Source organism: Cervus canadensis, chromosome 5, assembly GCF_019320065.1.
Source record: "Cervus canadensis isolate Bull #8, Minnesota chromosome 5, ASM1932006v1, whole genome shotgun sequence".
Taxonomy (NCBI): Eukaryota; Metazoa; Chordata; class Mammalia; order Artiodactyla; family Cervidae; genus Cervus; species Cervus canadensis.
The window spans coordinates 69,166,904-69,185,426 of NC_057390.1; the positions used below are offsets into that span (position 1 = coordinate 69,166,904).

At 49.0% G+C, this 18,523-nt stretch overlaps 1 long non-coding RNA gene across 1 annotated transcript; it reads left to right on the forward strand.

Annotated features, from left to right (window-relative positions):
• Positions 1-7,007: 7,007 nt before the first annotated feature.
• Positions 7,008-18,523, forward strand: LOC122442646. Its single transcript, XR_006269684.1, has 3 exons — positions 7,008-7,114; positions 12,248-12,452; positions 18,451-18,523. It is a non-coding gene; the product is annotated as an uncharacterized LOC122442646 (long non-coding RNA).

An 18,523-nucleotide genomic window follows, 5' to 3' on the forward strand; every position in this document is an offset into this window, starting at 1 on the left:
GGCTAGGGCGGGAGGGTGGGGGAGTGGTGCTGAGAAGGGGGAGGAGGGGCCCTGGGGACCCAGGAGCAGCGGGAGGTAGCTGACATGGACAGTTGCCCCAGGGATCCTGGCCCCCCGAGGGCGGGTTGATGGGATTCAGGGCACTCAGGGTAGGACCGAGGTGTTTCTTGGTGTGCCTCTGTAGGGAGAGACATGAAGGATTAGTCTGGATTTACAGAGCATTACCAGTCCCAGTGCAGCCGGCTTGCGTTTGTCAAGAAACACTATTTGTTTAACATCTCAAGCCCAAACCAAACACAAAAGGCAGCTGCTCACAGAGAGGCTCTGGGAGCTGTTAGGGGGAGAGGGCTACCCCTGGAGGTGGGCACCTGGCTCTGTTCTCAGTCCTGTCCTGGCGGGCTTGGTGGCCAGCTCAGACATTGAGCCGGGTGTCCTGCTTGTAGAGAATCAACCAGTCTTCATGCAGTTGCTGTGGGGACAGAGTTGCTCCCTCAGTTAGCAAAAAGTCTCAGCCCAAAGTTGACACCCACGCACTGGACAGATCCCAGTCTTCTTGGTGGTCTCCCTCTTTTACTCTGAGTATCGCGCGGAGACAAACATCCTCATATGTATCCTTAGGGAATTTCCACTGGGACGCATACCTAGAAGTGTCACAGCGCTTGTGCCCACTGCATGGCCCTAAACACCACAGAGCTGTCCTCTGTGTGGCTGTCTTGGTTTTCACCCTCCCCAGCATTGCATGAGTTGGCCTGCTTGGTCCTCACCGATGCCAGTATGATTCACTTTTCTGTTTTTGCCGCTTGTATGTTTCACTGTTTTGTTTTTTAAACTAATTTCCCCCTTTCTCTCCCTTTCCCTTCTCCTTTTAACATCTCACCTCCCCTACATTCCTGGGGTCTTAGGCAGGCCAGCAGGTGATGAGAGAGTGTGATCTGGGAGAAAACCAGCTTCTGTTCTCCAGCCTGGGCTGTGTGTGTGTGTGTGTGTGTGTGTGTGTGTAAACGAGGCTGTGAGCCTGAGACTTTCAATTTCAGGCCTGGTCTCCTTTTCCCTCCTTCTTCTATTTGCCAGCCCTTGTCATTTTCCCCTCCACTCTCATTCTCCTCTGTGTTTGGCCAAGTCTCATAGAATAATTCAAACTAGAGGAAACCTTAGCCTGGACAGTGGGATAAGGAAACTGAGGCCTGGCAAGGGGAGTCTGCACCTCCAGACTTCACAGCTTGCCGGGCCAGGGCCGGGACTCAAGCCCAACGATCCTGACCCGCAAGCCTTTAGCTGCAAGGTAAGTGCCCTAGACTCTCTCCCTTCCCATGGTTAGAATCAAGTCCCCTAAGCCTGTCCTCAGTAGAGATTCTGGAGTGGCCATGACCTGTATCCTCTGACAAACCTGAATTCTCTGTTGCTGCTAAGGAAGAAAGTGAGCCCGGAGATCTAGTCAACAGCCTCACAAATCTTAAAATCCTCTTCTGCAGGTTTATGGCTTCTGAGAAGCAAGCAGAGGCAGCCTGTTCTCAGCACCAAACATAATAATTATAACAGCACTTGCAATGATTAATCAGCCAGTGACTACTGAGTGGAGTCCGTGAGCATGCACGGCAGTGTGTGTGTGTCTCTGTGTGTCCATCCAGGTGGGGGAGAGGGCCATGGAGGTGACTGTTTCCAGTGAGCAGGTTTTAGATGTCTTTCCCTCAGTGGAGGGGCTGGGTCGCCAACTTGGCACTCCTTGGGTAGAGAGTCATGATCCACCTGGGGCTGCAGCTGTTTCTCCTGGGAGAGGAGTCCCATTTCCCATGGTCCTGACTCAGCTGGGCTGAGCTGGGCCCCTCACCATACTGGGAGAAAGGAACTGATGACCAGAAGCAGGTTCCAGGCCGGTCAGCCAGATTAACGAGAGGCTTTACCTGCATGATGTATAGAGCAAAACCAAGGAACTTGGGATGTTCGGCCTGGAAAAAAGATCGGAGGACATGTGAGCTGTCACATGGAGGAGGAATTGGCTTTGTTCTGGCTGGCCTAGGAGGGGCCAGTGATCTGTGTGGAAATGCTCCAGTGAAAGAGATTTCGGCTCAAAATAGATGGGACATTCTCTATGTCTCTGCAGAAGCAATGGGCTGCCCAGATGTAATAAGCTTCTGGTCAATGAACGTATGCAGGCATGGTCTGATTTATCCTTTGGGTTCAGGCTTTTTTTTTTTTTTTAATCTTTTTTTCCTTCCAGTTTTTTGAGATATAATTGACATATACCACTATGTAAGTGTGAGTTGTACACCATAATGATTTGACTTACATACATCACAAAATGATTACCACAGTAAGTGTAGTGAACATTCATCATCTCATATAGATACAAAATAAAAGAAAAAAGTTATTTTCCTTGTGATGAGAACTCTTGGGATTCACTCTCTTAACAACTTTCATATATACATATAGCAGTGTCCATTGTTTATCATGTTCCATACTGTATCCTGGTACTTATTTATCTTGTAACTGAGAGTTTGTACCATTTGACTGGCTTCATCTGATACCTCCTCCCTCCACCCCCTGTCTCTGGTAGTCACAAATCTGATCTCTTTTTCTATGACTTCGTTTGTGAAATAAAATTGACCTGCGACACTATGTTAGCTACTGGTGTACAACACAGTAATTTTTCTATGCATTACAAAATGATCACCACAATAAGTCTAGTTACCATCTGTCACCAGACAAAGATATTACATTATTATGACTATGTTCCACACACTGTACATTTCATACCCATGACTCACTTATTTTGTAACTGGAAGGACGTACCTCTTAATCTTCCTCACCTATTTGGGTTTGAGACTATTTCAGAAGACTCCAAGGAGCTAGTACAGTGCCTGGCTCATGGTAGGTCTGCAAGAGATACTTTGTGACCTGGTTGCTAACAGTACTGAGTTTGAGGGCTAGACTAGATGCACTTCGTAGTTCATTCATGGAACATTTCCTCTGTGCCAAGCCCTTTGACACTCCTGGAAATGCTACAATTCCCTGCCCCAGGAAGGGTTGGAGCTGGGGTTCTTGTTGCGTCTTCACAGCACTGCTTTCTCTCAGCTCCCCTGCCCATCCCCCTGCCTAAGGCCCCTACACGTATACCTACATCATGCAGAGGCCCAACACTTACAGGTAGGAGTAAGGGCCTAGAGGCCCTAGGGCTCCAGCAAGGGAAATGAGCCTCTGGCAGGCTAATTACTGGGAGCTGATTCTATTAAGCAGATAGCTCGCTCTAGGCAAAGCAATTACATCTAATCAGCCCCTTGCAGCAGTCCAAAGGGACAGCCATTTGAGCCAGACACACGCGTGAGTAGGAACATCAAAGCAGCCTGAGGCTCAGGCCTGGGCAGGTTTGTCTCAGGCCAAGGGCTGCTCAGAAAGTGGTCCCCTGGCCCCTTCCGGGGGCTGCCCAGATCTCAGGCTGCTATGTTGCTATAGCTCCACGAAGCAGCCCTGAATGGAGACTCAATGACCCATACTAAGACGGCTCTGTCACCAAGGAGCTGAATTTTATTGGGGGGTTTGCTTCTCTGCCCTGAGACTCAGTTTCCTTATCTGTCAAATGAGAGGGATGGACCAGGAAGGATCTAGTCCAAGTCTGAAACTGGAGTCCATCTCGATGTTGTTCTGTATACTTAGAAATGTCTAAGAGGGAAGATCTAACATTGTGTTCTTACAAAAATAACAATAATAAAAGAATAAAAAGGCGGGAGGAAACCTTTGGAGGTGATGGATATGTTTATAATATAGATTGTCTTGATGGTTTCATAGATGCATATATACTTCTCTCCAAATACAACAAGTTGTATACATTAAATATGTACAGCTTTTGTGTATGTCAATCATATCTCAATGAAGTGGTTTTAACTAAAAAACAATCCAAAGATGTTAGTCTATCTAGTCTACCTGGTTTGGATTCTAGTCCAGGCTAAAATGAGTTGACCACTAGAAGAGAATTTTTAAAATCCTCAAACATGGAAATATATGCTGCAAGGTCTAATATTCAGGCTATTTTTCTTAAAAGCTGAAATAATGTATTTTTAAAATACATTAGAAATGCCTTCCTGGAATTTTTTGCCTCTAGAAATTCAATGAAATATGTGTACCCTAAAAACCAGACAAGATTTTTTTGACGGTGAACCTGGCTTCCAGATTCTTTAAGGAAGCTTGGTCATGTTAGTGGGGTAAGGAAGGGGAGAAGGGGTCCCTGGAAGTGAGGGGGTGATAAACAAGATGGAGACAGGAGGGTTCCTGGGCTATGACAGTGTCTGTCCTACTTGTGCTGGTTCCTTTCCCAGAGGAAGAACTCCCTGCAAGATACCTGGATGCTGTCAGAATGCTGAGGGGGAATTTGTTTTTTTTTTAATGTATTAAAAAAATTGTTTTGATTTTATATTGGTGCATAGTTGATTATGCCAGGCTACCTTGGTGGATCAGATGGTAAAGAATCCGCCTGCAATGTGGGAAACCTGGGTTCAATCCCTAGGTTGGGAAAATGCCCTGGAGGAGGGCATGGAAACCCACCCCAGTATTCTTGCCTGGAGAATCCCCATGGACAGAGGAGCCTGGTGGGCTACTTTAAAAATACATTATTTCAGCTTTTAAGAAAAATAGCCTGAATATTAGACCTCGCAGCATATTTAGTCCATGGGGTTGCACAGAGTTGGACACGACTGAGCGACTAAACACAGCACAGCACAGTTGATTAACGATGTGTTAGTTTCAGGTGTACAACAAAGTGATTCAATTACACATATACATGGATCCATTCTTTTTCAAATTATTTTCCCATTTAGGTGATTACAGAATATTGAGCTGAATTCCCTGTGCTATACAGTAGGTCCTTGTTGGTTATTGCATATGCCAATCCCAAACTCCCAATTTATCCTTCCCCTTGATCCTTCCCCTTTGGTAACCATAAATTTGTTTTCTAAGTCCGTATCTGTTTCTGTTTTGTAAATAAGTTCACTTGTATAACTTTTTTTTTAGATTCCACATATAAGTGATATCATATGATATTTGTATTTCTCTGTCTGACTTATTTCACTTAGTATGATAATCTCCATGTCCACCCATATCACTGCAAATGGCATTATTTCATTCTTTTTAATGGCTGAGTAATATTCCATTGTGTATATAAATCACATCTTCTTGTCCATTCATCTGTCAATAGACATTTAAGTTGTTTCCATGACTTGGCTATTGTGAATAGTGCTGCTAAGAACAGAGGGGTGCTTCTATCTTTTTGAACCATGTTTTTCTCTGGATATATGCCCAGGAGTGGAATTGCTGTATCATATGGTTCCTATATTTTTGGTTTTTAAAGGAATCACCATACTGTTCTCCACACTGACTCTACCAATTTACATTCCCACCAACAGTGTAGAAGGGTTCCCTTTTCTCCACACTCTCTCCAAGAATGCTGAGGAAGAGTTTAAACATCAGTCCCTCCCAGCACTAACATTCTAGGATCCTGGGTTGGTACTAAGCAACTGATGTGACCCAAACTCAACATGTGGGCAGCCTAGTGGAGAGCACAGGAGGCAGGAGAGCTCTGCAGTGGCCAGCTATGAGACCTGGGCAAGCCATGGCCCTTCTGTGAGCCTCAGCTTCCTCCTTACAGCACAGGAAAATGAGGGCCATCTCCATGTACACTCTTTCACATGGTGGCTGGGGGACTCCAAGTGAGATGATGAATGTGAAACTGAGAGTAATTAATCAATTCTATTAAAAGGTGAGAATGTAAACCAAGAAGCTTCTGTATACCAAAGGAAACTATCAGTAAAATGAAAAGGCAACCTATGACACAAGAGAAGATATTTGCAAATATTTGCAGAGATATTTGCACATATCTGATAAGGGATTAATGTCCAAAATATATAAAGAACCACACAACTCAATAGAAAAATACTAAAGCATTCAGTTAAAATATGGGCAGAGGATCTGAATAGACGTTTTTCCAAAGAAGGCATACAAAGAACCAGCAAGTACATGAGAAGATGTTTAACATCACTAATCACCAGGGAAACTCAAATCAAAACCATAAAGAGCTATCACCTCACACCTGCTAGAATGACTATCATTGAAAAGACAAGAGATGACAAGTGATGATAAGAATGTACAGAAAAGGGAACTCTCTTGCACCACTGGTGGGAATGTAAATTGGTGCAGCCACTATGGAAAAAACAGTATGGAGGTGCCTGAAAAACATTAAAATAGAACTTCCATGTGATCCAGCAATTCCACTTCTGCCTATTAATCTGGAGGAAATGGAATCATTATCTCAAACAGTATCTGCACCCCCACTTTCATTGGAGCATTATTTACAACAGCCAAGATTTGCAAATAATCTAAGCATCCATCTGTGGATAATTGGATAAAGAAAATGTGGTATATATACAATATTAAAAAGATACAAAATAGAAGAAAATTCTGCCATTTACAGTAATATAGATGGACCACGAGGGCATTATGCTAAGTGCAATAAGCCAGACAGTGAAATGCAAATGCCATATGACCTCACTTTTATGTAGAATCTTACAAAAACTGAACTCATAAATACAGAGAGCAGATTGGTGCTTGTCCAAGGCAGCGGGTGGCACGTAGGTGCAATGGGTGAAGTGGTCAGAGGATAGAAACTTCCAGTTGTAACATGAGTCCTGGGGGTATAATGTACATCATGGTGACTATAGTTAACAACCCTCTAATGTAGATTTGGAAGTTGTTAAGTGAGGAGATCTTTAAAGTTCTCATAACAAGGGAAAAAATTATAACTATGTGTGGTGGATGGATGTCAACTAAACTTACTGTGGCAATCATTTAATAATATATACATACATCAAATCATTAGATGTAATACATATATGTCAATTATATCTCAATTTAAAAAAAGAAAAAAGATAAGAATGTTATTATTAACAACAGCTGGAACCCAGGTCTCCCTTTCTAATCCAGCCCTTCTCTCTGTTTTGATTTTCATGACTGTAGCTTGAGAGCAGGATGGCCTTGCTGGAGCAGACCGTGGGGACCACCTGACTTCCAGCTTTCCCTAGCCTTGGTGACCTCGGATGGCCGGCGCCCATGTAATCAGACAAAAGCCTTGGTCTGTCATCGAAAAGAAGTCCTGGCACTGATGGGCAACCAGTGGCCTTGCTGGGCTATGCATAGCCTTTGGGTGTTTGTTGGGGGGAGGAGAAGCAGCTTTGATTCAGACGTGGCTTGAGGACAGCTGGTTTCCCTGGATCAGACTGGCAGGAAAGAGGAGGGAGGTGGGATATAGGAGGTGGGGGAACCAAGCTGTCCTGGACTGACCTGTTCATCAGCACCCCCCCCCATTAGTCACTTGCCAGGAGGGAGGCTACAAGGAAGAACCATGTTATTCCCCATATTATTCTGAGAATGGCGGGAAGGAGGGCTGGACTGGGAGGCTGTTGGGAAGCCTGGGGTGGCAGCCTAAGGCATCTGCATGGCTGGATGGAGGCAGAGCAGGAATGTGACACATGCTGGGGTAGGGCTATTCCCTGAAGAGATCACAGCCCTCAGAGCCAAGCCGGCATCCCTCGGTGTGGGCTCCTGTCTAGTGTGATCTTCCCAGTCTGCCTCTCTGGTCTCATCCCCCTTGCTCTGCTTAGGGCTCTTTGCACCAGCCATTCTGTAATCTTCACAGTCCCTCCAGATGTTCCAGGCTCTTTCTTCCCTTTCTGCCGGAAATGCACGTTGTGCCAGCTATAGATATGATTAAACTTAGTGTTGCCCTTGGAGTGGCAGCATTCACATTTTACAGATGAGAAAACTGAGGCTCACAGCAAAGCAAATGGGCTAAGCTCTTACCGGTAAATAGACAACAGATTCAGTATTCAACCCAGATTAGTTTGACTCCAAATTCTGTGCTTTCCCTCTTCTGCTACACTCCCTCACCAGAAAAACGACTGAGGGAAGAGCTAGGCAGCAACAGGGGAATAGAACAAAAGGTGCTATCTCCACAGTGACTGGCCCATGGCTGGAGCTTACAAATACTGGTTGAGTGAATGAATGAGCAGCTCAGAGAGGAAGGCTGTAGGTGGGGCCAGGACTCAGCACCTGGGCTTGTCCCCGGTGGGACAGATGCTTGACTTTGAGTAGGAAACAGGGCAGAACTGTGGATGAGGCCAAGTGGCACCAGCTTGCCAAGGAGCTGGGAGAAAAAAACAGTCATGAACAAGTTGGACTCGGTGACCAATACCAGGTGGAGAGGAAAGAGGAGGCCAAGTTGTCCATGGCCCAGCCTTAGAATGGTGCCCCAGCCCCCAGCCCAGGCGGGAGCTCAGAGCGGTCTCCACAGCTATGCACAGTTTGAAGGATGCCTTTGAGGCTTTGAGCTAGGTGTCTGGGAGAACAGCCATGTCTCCAGCGCATGGAACAATCTGAAGGGGAAGGGACCATCCCAACACCTGGGTGGGGGTTGGTCCGGTACGGGATCACCGTGGGCAGTCACAGGCAGGTTCCTGGGCTCTGTGCTGTGCGGATGTCAAGTGACACAGAGATGGCATCGTTCGGTGATCCATGGAAACCACAGCTTGTCAGGGAGCTACAGATCAGCGAGGAGGCAGCGCTCAGGCGGAAGGGCACCGAGCCGTCAGGGAGATGGAAAAAGTGATGTCGTTAAGGAACAATGTGGCCAAAGGAATGAGCTGTAACTTGCTGGATCCAAAAGGACAAACGAGAAAACGGCTGCCAGAGGCCCAGGAGTGTCTGATGATGGCCTGACACAGTCCTGGGGGTGGGACTGAGCCCCAGCCCAAGGCCAGGAGGGAGTCACCCCATAGGCTTTGTGGACCTTTTCTGTTCCCCTAAAATCTTGCCAAGCAAACCCTCCAGTCTATTAATAAAGGCTTGATGAATTGAGTCAGGACAAACCTCCTGGCCAGAGAACTCTACCCTCTTTGAATGGAGTGGATCTAAGGAGACAGCTATGAGAAAGAGGAGAGAGCATAGGTTCTTTTTGTTGTTGTTGTTGTTGTTAAGTAATTTTTATTTATTTTTGGCTGCGCTGGGTCTTTGTTGCTGCATGCAGGCTTTCTCTAATTACGGCCAGTGGGGCTACTCTCTAGTTGTGAGGGCTTCTTGTTGCAGTGGCTTCTCTTATTGCGGAGCAGGGGTTCTAGAGCACAGGTTCAGCAGTCGTGGTGCATGGGTTCAGTTGCCATAAATCATATGGGATCCTCCCAGACCAGGGATCGAACAAGTGTCTCTGCAGTACCAGGCAGATTCTTAACCACTGGGCCACCAGGGAAGTCCAAGAGTGTAGCTTCTGAGGTCAGCATGCCTGAGTGGGTTTCTACTTTTTCACTCTAATCAAGTTGAGAACCTAATTAGCCTTGGGTGGGGCTCCAGCTCACCTGCTACCCTGTGGGGCCCAGTCTTCCACAGAAGGGTGTTCTCTCCTGCAAGTCTGGGGCCAGGGAACTTCAGGGTCTGATGGACTGGGATTCCAAGAGGTGACTGACCTCCAGGGACTTCATTGGGCCATACGAATGGCCATACCAAGGCCTCTGTCCACCCACCAGTGATGAACCCAGAAATATGCTTTCTTGTTTGCCCCAAAACTCAGTTTGAAGAGCATATCCAATGTATGTGTGGTCCCATTGTCATCTCCATTTTTTCAAGGAGGCAGGATAGCTCCATGATTCACCTAGATGGTAAGTGGGGGAAATGGACTCCTGGGTGGCTCCCCACAACACAGTACTATCTGTACACCTCCCTTCTCTCTCTGCACACACCTGTAAATTCTCCCCAGGGCCTGTGATTATCCTCAGCTGCCAGGTCAGTTCCCCTGAACTCCTTCAACGGTAAGTCCCACTTCTTATCTCCTGTGTCTGAGCCCTTTCACTCCCAGGCTGGACCAATCTCCAAAAGATTGGGAGAGGGCTGCAGAAAGGGAAGCCTGACACCCCTGTACAGAGAGGGAAGCATGGCACAGGGCTGACCTGAGCCAAGGTCAGGCTCCAAGCTTTCTTGTCCTCAGGTCTGGCGAGAGCTGCAGAGAAAGGCAACAGGCAGAGAAACACTGTTCTGTTTTCTTAAGCTCCCAGCTGGGTCTGAGAACACCAAATCCTCTTTGAGAAAACAGAAAGGGGATTAAAAAAAATCAAGATATTAACCTTTTGAAATTGGACACCCCCCTCCATATAGAGATTAATTTCTCTCCTAAGCGGTTTTTTCATTTCTGTAAACATGTTGATTCATGCCGGCATCATGGCCAGCCTGGATTACGGATGGATGGAGAGACAGATGACCTCATCTCAGCCCTGTGCACATCCAGGTGTCTGTGTGTGCACATGCACACATGCACACACACACCTGGAATAGCAGAGAGCCCTGGACAAGGAGTCACAGATACTGGGCTTTATTCCCAGCTCTGCTACTGAACCACAGATTCTCATCTGTAAAAGGGATGCTTGGACCAGCCAGGTTTCTCAGATTCCTTACCAGCTCACTCTCTGTCTCTGCCTGGCAGTGTAGGTTGCCCCCTCCACCCCTGAACCCTGCCCTCGGCTTCTCAAGGGCCCTGCATGTTTCTCCCAGGATTTCTCTGATAGCCTTCAGGTCTGAACAGCAAGCACAGGCAGGGCAGAGGAGGGGAAGCATGCATTTTGGTTCTGTGTGGGGCCAGAGCAGCTTTTATGGTTACTTCAGCTCTGCTATAAATGCAAAGTCACCTGTAAAACACCCAGCACGTGATCTGAGCACATGGTTGGTGCTTCTCCAAGTCGGTTCTTTCCCCTTCCGCTTCCTCTTTTTAGTTTACCTGGGTGCTCACACCCATCTGAGGCTTGGTTCCTTTCATCAGCCTCATCCGCTGGAGAAGCCACAATTTTTTTTTCTAATATCAGGTTCCCCTCGGTATGTGTCACGTGGCTCCAGATGAACTAGTGAATGGTTCCCATTGCTTTTATGATGAAGACCTGGCTCCTTGGCATGGCCTGCAGGGGGCTCTTGTGGATCCGCACTCCCAGCTTCTCCAGGCTTGCCTGGCAGTTCTGCCACTCTGAGCTTTCGGAGCCTCTTTCATATCCCATCCTGTCACGCTCCTTCCTCCTTGACTCCATGTGAATTCTATCTCCGCCCAGGTTGACCCGTGTGTCCACCTGGTGCACATACCTGCTCCTCTGATGGTCCTGTCTCCATGAAGTCCTCCTTGACCCCAGGGAGGTTACATCCCTTCTGCTATGGTCCTCTGTTCCCCTTTCCTTCCAATGACAAAACATCATGATAATGAAAAGACCAGTTGTACCTAAAGCATCAGATGTCTACCTTCCTCACTGGACCATAAATGCCAGGAGGGTAGGGACAGGTCAATGTGTCCGTTTGGTTCAACATTGTCTCCCCAGCACCTGCTCAGTTTCTGGGCTCCACAGTAAATGAATGAGTCTAACTGAGTCTAAAATCACTCTCTTGAAATTCGGCTCAGAACCTTCCATGAGGTCCAGGCAGAACATTTCCTAAAATAGTTTCACTCTTCTCTTCTCTCACTCTGACCTCCCCTAAAGGTTTTCTCTTTTCCCTACTGATGCCACAGATTCTCAAAACCTCAATTTCTTTTTAAATATACTTCCGACCTGCCTACACCAACAGCCTAACCAAGCAACAGTTTTCGTATCCACATTTCAGTTCCTTCCACCTTCCGGCAAGCCCAATCATTTCCAAACCTTGGTTATGTTCTGATTCTTGAGGCTGCAGCCAGCTGTGGTTATTCTCAACTCTTGCTGTCACGGGGGAGGAGGGTAGACGTGGGCTAGCCCTGACTCAGCGAGGACCGGGAGAGAGGTGCTGAGTGTACTCAAGGGCCTTGGGTAGGGGTGGGCCACTGAAGTGGTCTGGTTCTGGCTGGAGCAGAGGTTATGTGAATCCCTATTAGACAGTCCTTTTGGCCAGTGTTCCTCAAAGGATGCTCATAGAACAATGGTGTCTTGAGATGTTTTGCAAAAGAAAAATCCTGTGCTCCAACACATTTGGGAAATTCTGAGCATCATTCAGAGTTGGTTCTTGTTTGCAAGCTTCAGATGCCAACTCTGCTAATTTAAGCTTAAATAGGATTTATTCTAAGACTCTTGGGTAGCTCACAGAATCTCCTGTGGGGTCAGAAAACCAAGGCTGGAGGCAGAGCAGCCAGGAACAATGCCCAAAGTCATATTGTAGCACTGGCCCCAGGAAGACCCTACGGTTGCTGATGCCAAACTTGTGCTTTACACTTCAGCTTGGCTACCAGCTCCACCAACACCGGAAGCTGCTTCTAGAACTGCCACCGCTGTAGCCTCTGGGAACAGATTGTAACTGCTGCCACCACTGCTGCCATCACCCCCATCAGAGTGGCACCTGCACAGTCCCTGCTTCCTGGCATCATGGTCTAAGGATGGAGTGAGGTCACGTGCCTGCGCCATAGCTTGAGAGGCTGGAATGCTGTGAGTCCCATATTTCACTTTCTGCTTCTGTACTGGGAGGCAGCCTCTGCTTGAGCAGACAGGGGAATCCTCGAACAGAGGGAGGGAGGGCAGGTGCTGATTGGTCCAAAATGACCACTGTCTCTACACTGTGGGCCCTGGCCACCTCCCTCGGGAGTGTGCCGTGCCCTGCAGGGTCTGCCAGTTTTAGTACCGTTGACATGTGGACCGGGCACCTCCTTGTGGTGGGCTTTCCTGGGCATGGCAGGATGTTCAGCAGTATCCAGGCCTCTACCCATTAGATGCCAGTAGTATCCCTCCAGTGGTGACAGCTAAAAGCGTCTAAACACATTGTCACAGGTCCCCTGGGGGATGAATTTGCCCCCGGCTGAGAACAACTGCTCTAGGAGATGTGCAGGAAACTTGTAATATGTTTGAAGAAGCAGGGTTGATTTAACCTGATTTCCCAAACTTATTTGACTATGGAAACTTTCTTTTCTCTAACTTCCTTTGATTCTGTCTCAGAGAACTTCTTTGCAAAATGCTGAGTTGACAACTGGGGGCCTTGTTCTATGTGTTTCATGGAGGTTGGAGGATTGCTTGTGGCCACGCCTGGTCTCCCTGTCTGTCAACCTCCCTGAACAAGGCTGGGGCACCTTGAGGTCCAGCTTTGTGAGGACCCACTCTCTGGGGAGTTAGTTGTGACTCTCGGACACATCCCAGGGTCCAACGAGGAGCCTGCAGAATGCCATTCACGATAGAGTCAGTCTTTTCCTCTTGGCTGTGAACCTGCCCTGCAGGCACAACATTGCTCTGACCCCCAGGCACACTGCCCTAGGGACACACCTCCACCTGTGGCGGCCCCCTGGAGCCCCTGCACTGTTCGACAAGGTCTCTCCAGATTCAGGCTCAAACACAGCTGGTCTCAAACATGCTGGCCCAGCCTCCCTGTACGTCCGCTGTATCCACACATGTCCACTAGGTCAAGGCCCAAGGAATGCCCTGGACACACGGCCAAGTCTGCCCCAACCCAAGAAAGACCCCACCACCATGCTGCAGGATGGGCGTCACAGGCCCTCGCAGAGAGAGGCCACCACTCACTGGCCTTACCTTTGGGGAAGAGAATTTGGAGCTGCTGCTGCCAGGCTGGAAAAGGAGTGAGGGAAGCATGTGTCCTTGGCAACTCAGGTGTCCATTCTGGAGACTTCTGTGATCCGGCAGTGTCTGCATGTGGATGGCTCCGCTCCTGTGTGCAGCTTCACATTTGGAGCTCATTCACAGGGCTTAGATTGTCTCTCACTGACCTTGGCTCTTAAACTTGGAAACCTGGGGCTTTGGAAGTATAAGAGTGTCAGGGTTAGACAAATCTGTGTTCGATCTTGGTTACGGCTTAATGGTGGAATGATCTTGGCCAGGTCACCCTTCTTTCAGAGCTTTAATTTCCATCATCCATGTAGATTTTTAAAAAGCACTTTATCTGCTCCTGCATTGATCATTCTGGATTCTAGGCCTTAACAGGTGGCTCCTGGGTGAGTCTCACTGAAGCCTTCCTGAGGGTTTAGGGCCTCAGGTTCTGGACCCCAGGGTGCATCTTCGTGGGGCAGGGGAGACAACGGGAATGAAAAAACAAAGGCTTGAAAATGCCTTGGATCCCAACCAGCCAGAGGATGCGCGAATGGAAAATTCCTGCTGTGTGTCAGAGGCCCACCTGGCCCGGGTGACAGCCAGCGAGCCAGACACACAGGCCCCACAGCGGCATGTTTAGACAGCAGTTTTCCTGCCCTGGTCGGAGTTCACCCTGCCCCCCACCAATGCTCATCCTGGGGAGTGGGGAGGGGCGGGGGTCCTCATCCAGGCCCAGGAGAGCTTCCCGTGTCTTCATATCTGAGCAGGGGCTGGGGAGCGGTCATGGGAACTGTAGTAGACAGAACGAGCAGCGGGAGGGCTGGGTTTGGCCACAGTCTGCCGTAAGCCTGTCTCTGCGACCCAGCCTAAGCCTCAGAGCCCTTGTCTGCATGTGTGGGGCTGGACAGGGCGGTCTGCAGGGTCTCCATCAGCCCTGGCAGAGGCCTACCTTCTCTCAGAGATCCCACATCTGCCTTGGGAGAGGCCAAGTCCCCTTTCAAGGGCAGGACTCAGGGGCAGCTCTTGGAAGCTGCCTCCATCCTTAAGATCACCGTCCAAGGAAGTTGGCCAAGCCGTGGTCTGGGGCTATGGGACCTCTCACTTTGCCAGCACTCTGAGTGCCCACTGAGGCTTAAGGGTGATCCCTGGGAGACAGGCTTGGGGGAGTGTCATGAAATGGACCCACCCCACTCACAAACTGGGGGCAGAGGGGTGGGGGTGGTAGACCCAGGAGAGGCTAAGAGGAGCCCTGAGCCATGGGGACAGTGTTGGTCCAGCACCATTTGGGAGAGAGTGCCTGAATCTGGAGACACTCCAGGGACAAGGCCTCATGCTCTAGTGTGGCCTGGGAAGGTCTCTGGGCAGCACAATGGCCAGGATGGAGCGGCCCTCAACCTCACACACATCCCACACACCCAGCCTCACATGTCTAGGGGTCCAGGCCACACTGAACACCTTGGCCAAGGCTGACCTGCAGGTCCTGACTCTTGGGAGTTTGATTGGCAAGTTGGGCCCATGGTTTGGATCAGTTCTAAAAGCCTGACAAGTCCTGGTCTGGCATAATGGTCAATTCAGTAGGGTCATGCCACTGGGAGGTCCCTTGATCAGTGCTACTTGGCCTACTGGACCCCCCCATCCCATCCCCTTGAATTACCCCTTCTTAACTCAGACTCCCACAGAGAGAATCCCACTCAGTGCCTTTTACCTCTCCCCTGGGTGCCAAGAAAATGTGACAAATTTCCACCCAAAGACACCACTGCTTCTGAACTTTGCCCATGCCCAACCTGTCTCGGCCCAGGCCATCCCTTAGGCACTTACTTAAAGGAAAGTGCTGGAATGACACTGCAGACAAGCCGGGGCAAGGACAACCCTGGCCCAGACGACAGCTCCCTCTGCCTGGCTGATTGTACTAGCTCACTGGAGAGGGTTTCCGGTCCTCGTCCTGGCCCACCCCTCCCTTCCTTCCCTCCATCCTTCTGTCTAAGGCCAGAGTTCTTTCTCTGAGCCCCCTGGTCACTCAGAAGGAGTAGTCTCTTTCTCAGATCCCAAGTCAGCCCCTCAGCCCCGGGTCACACCTCCCTTCCCTGAGGTCCCAGCTGCGGGTGCTGCCAGGGACTCACTCCAGAGAAGTTGTCTGCACACGCCGCCCGCCCCCCCAACCCCAGGTCAGTTTCAAAACCCCTTCCACTCAGGAAATCCTTTCTCCTGTGTTTTGTTTCCTCACAGTTTCCAGCTTGTGTTTTTTCCTTCTGATTCTTTATAGGGGCTCGCAGGGATTTGGAAGAAAATCCTTGCTTGCTCCTTGGAAGAAAAGCTATGACCAACCTGGACAGCATATTAAAAAGCATAGACATTACTTTGCCAGCAAAGGTCCATCTAGTCAAAGCTATGGTTTTTCCAGTAGTCATGTACGGATGTGAGAGTTGGACTATAAAGAAAGCTGAGCGCTGAAGAATTGATGCTTTTCAACTGTGGTGTTGGAGAGGACTCTTTAGTGTCTCTTGGACTGCAAGGAGATCCAACCAATCCATCCTAAAGGAAATCAGTCCTGAATATTCATTGGAAGGACTGATGCTGAAGCTGAAGTTCCAATACTTTGCCCACCTGATGCAAAGAACTGATTCATTGGAAAAGACCCTGATGCTGGGAAAGATTGAAGGCAGGAGGAGAAGGGGACGACAGAGGATGAGATGGTTGGATGGCATCACCGTCTCAATGGACATGAGTTTGAGTAAACTCTGGGAGTTGGTGATGGACAGGGAAGCCTGGCGTGCTGCAGTCCATGGGGTCGCAAAGAGTTGGACATGACTGAGCGACTGAACTGACTGAGGGATTTGGATTGGGCTTCCCAGGTGTCTGAGTGGGTAAAGAATCCACCTGCAATGCAGAAGATGCAGGAGACCTGGGTTTGATCTCTGGATTGGGAAGATCTCCTAGAGAAGGGCATGGCAACCCACTCCAGTATTCTTGCCTGGAGAATCCCATGGACAGAGGAGCCTAGTGAGCTACAGTGTATAGGGTCGCAGAGTCGGACATGACTGAAGTGACTTAGCAGGTATGCACACAGGGATTTGAGTCATCTGGAAATCTCTTTCTTGCCTCTTGGGAGACCAGAGTCAATATCACAATGTGCATCTCTGAAGTCCAAGGATGCTCCACGATGGGGATAGTTGGGAGTGTGTGCACATGTATCTGTGTGTACGTGTGTGTGTATATGTGTGTGTGTGTAAATGCACATGATTTGGGCACAGACTGGGTCTGCACAGAGAGACAACGTCTGCCTTTTACAAAGGTGATCACAGATCTTCTGCTCCCTCTTTCCAGGTCAGCCAGGCCAGGTGAGGGCAGGTTCTGAGAGCTCAGCTGACTTCCCTTCTGAGTCATGCCACAGAGCAGGGCATGGTATCCAGGAGTCTGAACCCTGCCTCAGGGCTCTTTCCATCCTGCGCTGCTTGGATATTAAGAGAGGGAGGTGTGAGCCCAAATATCCATAGTGAGGGTGGTTTGGAAGGCAGCTTAACCCTGGGGAGGGGTCAGTCCTCAGTGGGGCGTGGGATGGTGTTTGGAAATGATCACCAGAGGATTCACTCACTTTTCCAGAGCACTCCTTTGGTCCCACAGCTCGGTGCATCCTGATTTATGAGGCGTGGGATTCCAGCAGCTCCGAACAGGGTTCTGGTTTCTGCCCGGCTTGAGCTCCCAGGAGGGGCAGAAAGGAGGGGCTGGCGCTGGAATGTTAGGAGTTAGGAGGTTGAAGGAGCAGAGCCTGTTAGAAGTTAAGTGGGCACCCGCCTAGGGTGGAGGGTGATTCCACCTGCCTTTGGCTATAGACCCTCAGGCTACAAAAAAAGGATGAGAGCCCCAAAGTCTTCGGGAAGCAGTGTCCTCAGAGCAGGCAGGCCCCCTGGACCAGCAGCAACTCCCCATCAGCCCCCTTGCGGGGGGGCTGGTCACTTTTGCTTTGAGACTGAGTTATTTGTCACAAAGCATAACAGTGTTGACTTGAGCCACCAAGAAAACTTGTGCGCTGTGGGTTTGCTTTCATTTAACAGATGAGGAACTGAGGCCTTAGGTTAAAAGAAGCTGAGGGTTGCCAGGTCTCACAGATACAAAGTGGTCGAGCCAGTTTCCAAACCGACATCTTCTAGGTCCAGTCTCCCCATGAGCACAGACGGCGCCCCCCAGCCCACAGAGTGCTGGTGTTGCGCGGGGGAAGGGACCTGAGTGTTTAACGATCAGGTCTAGGTTCCAATCCTGCCCCCACTAGTACTGACTATGTGAACAGGCCGTGTTGCCAAAGCTCAGTTTTCTCATAAATAAAGCAGAAGTAATCAGAGATGCACTGGAGCTGGCTCACTCTCCCTCTCAAAAGCCAACTGTGTGTATTTTTCAATTTCTCATTCAGTCATATGAAGTTGGTTAGCTTGAAATGGGCCACAGCAGAGTATTTACACCAAAAAGTCAGTTGCTCAGTCGTGTCCAACTCCTTGCAATCCCATGGACTGTAGCCCACCAGGCTCCTCTGTCCAGGCAAGAATACTGGAGTGGGTAGCCATTCCCTTCTCCAGGGTATCTTTCTGACACAGGGATCAAACCCATGTCTCCTGCATTACTGGCATCTTCTTTACCATCTGAGCCATCAGGGAAGCCCAATTTACACCAAAGAAATGAGCAAACCTGCAAGTCAGGGCTTTGCTCCCCAGATGGCTGGTGGTTAGCATGTCCCAGATTATCCCTGGGGACAATTCTTACCCTATAGGACTGAAGAGTGAATCAGTTAAAGTCTGTCAAGTTCTTACCACCATGTCTGGATTGGAGCCAATACAAATGATCAGCAACAGTAAGTTTTCCTGTTTCTTCATCCTTATAATGTTTGATCCCTTTATTCACTCAGGAGAGTAATTTGGGCAAGAGGAATTTTCTTCCATCATATCCATGAAGACACTGAGGCCTTTAGGGACTGAGCA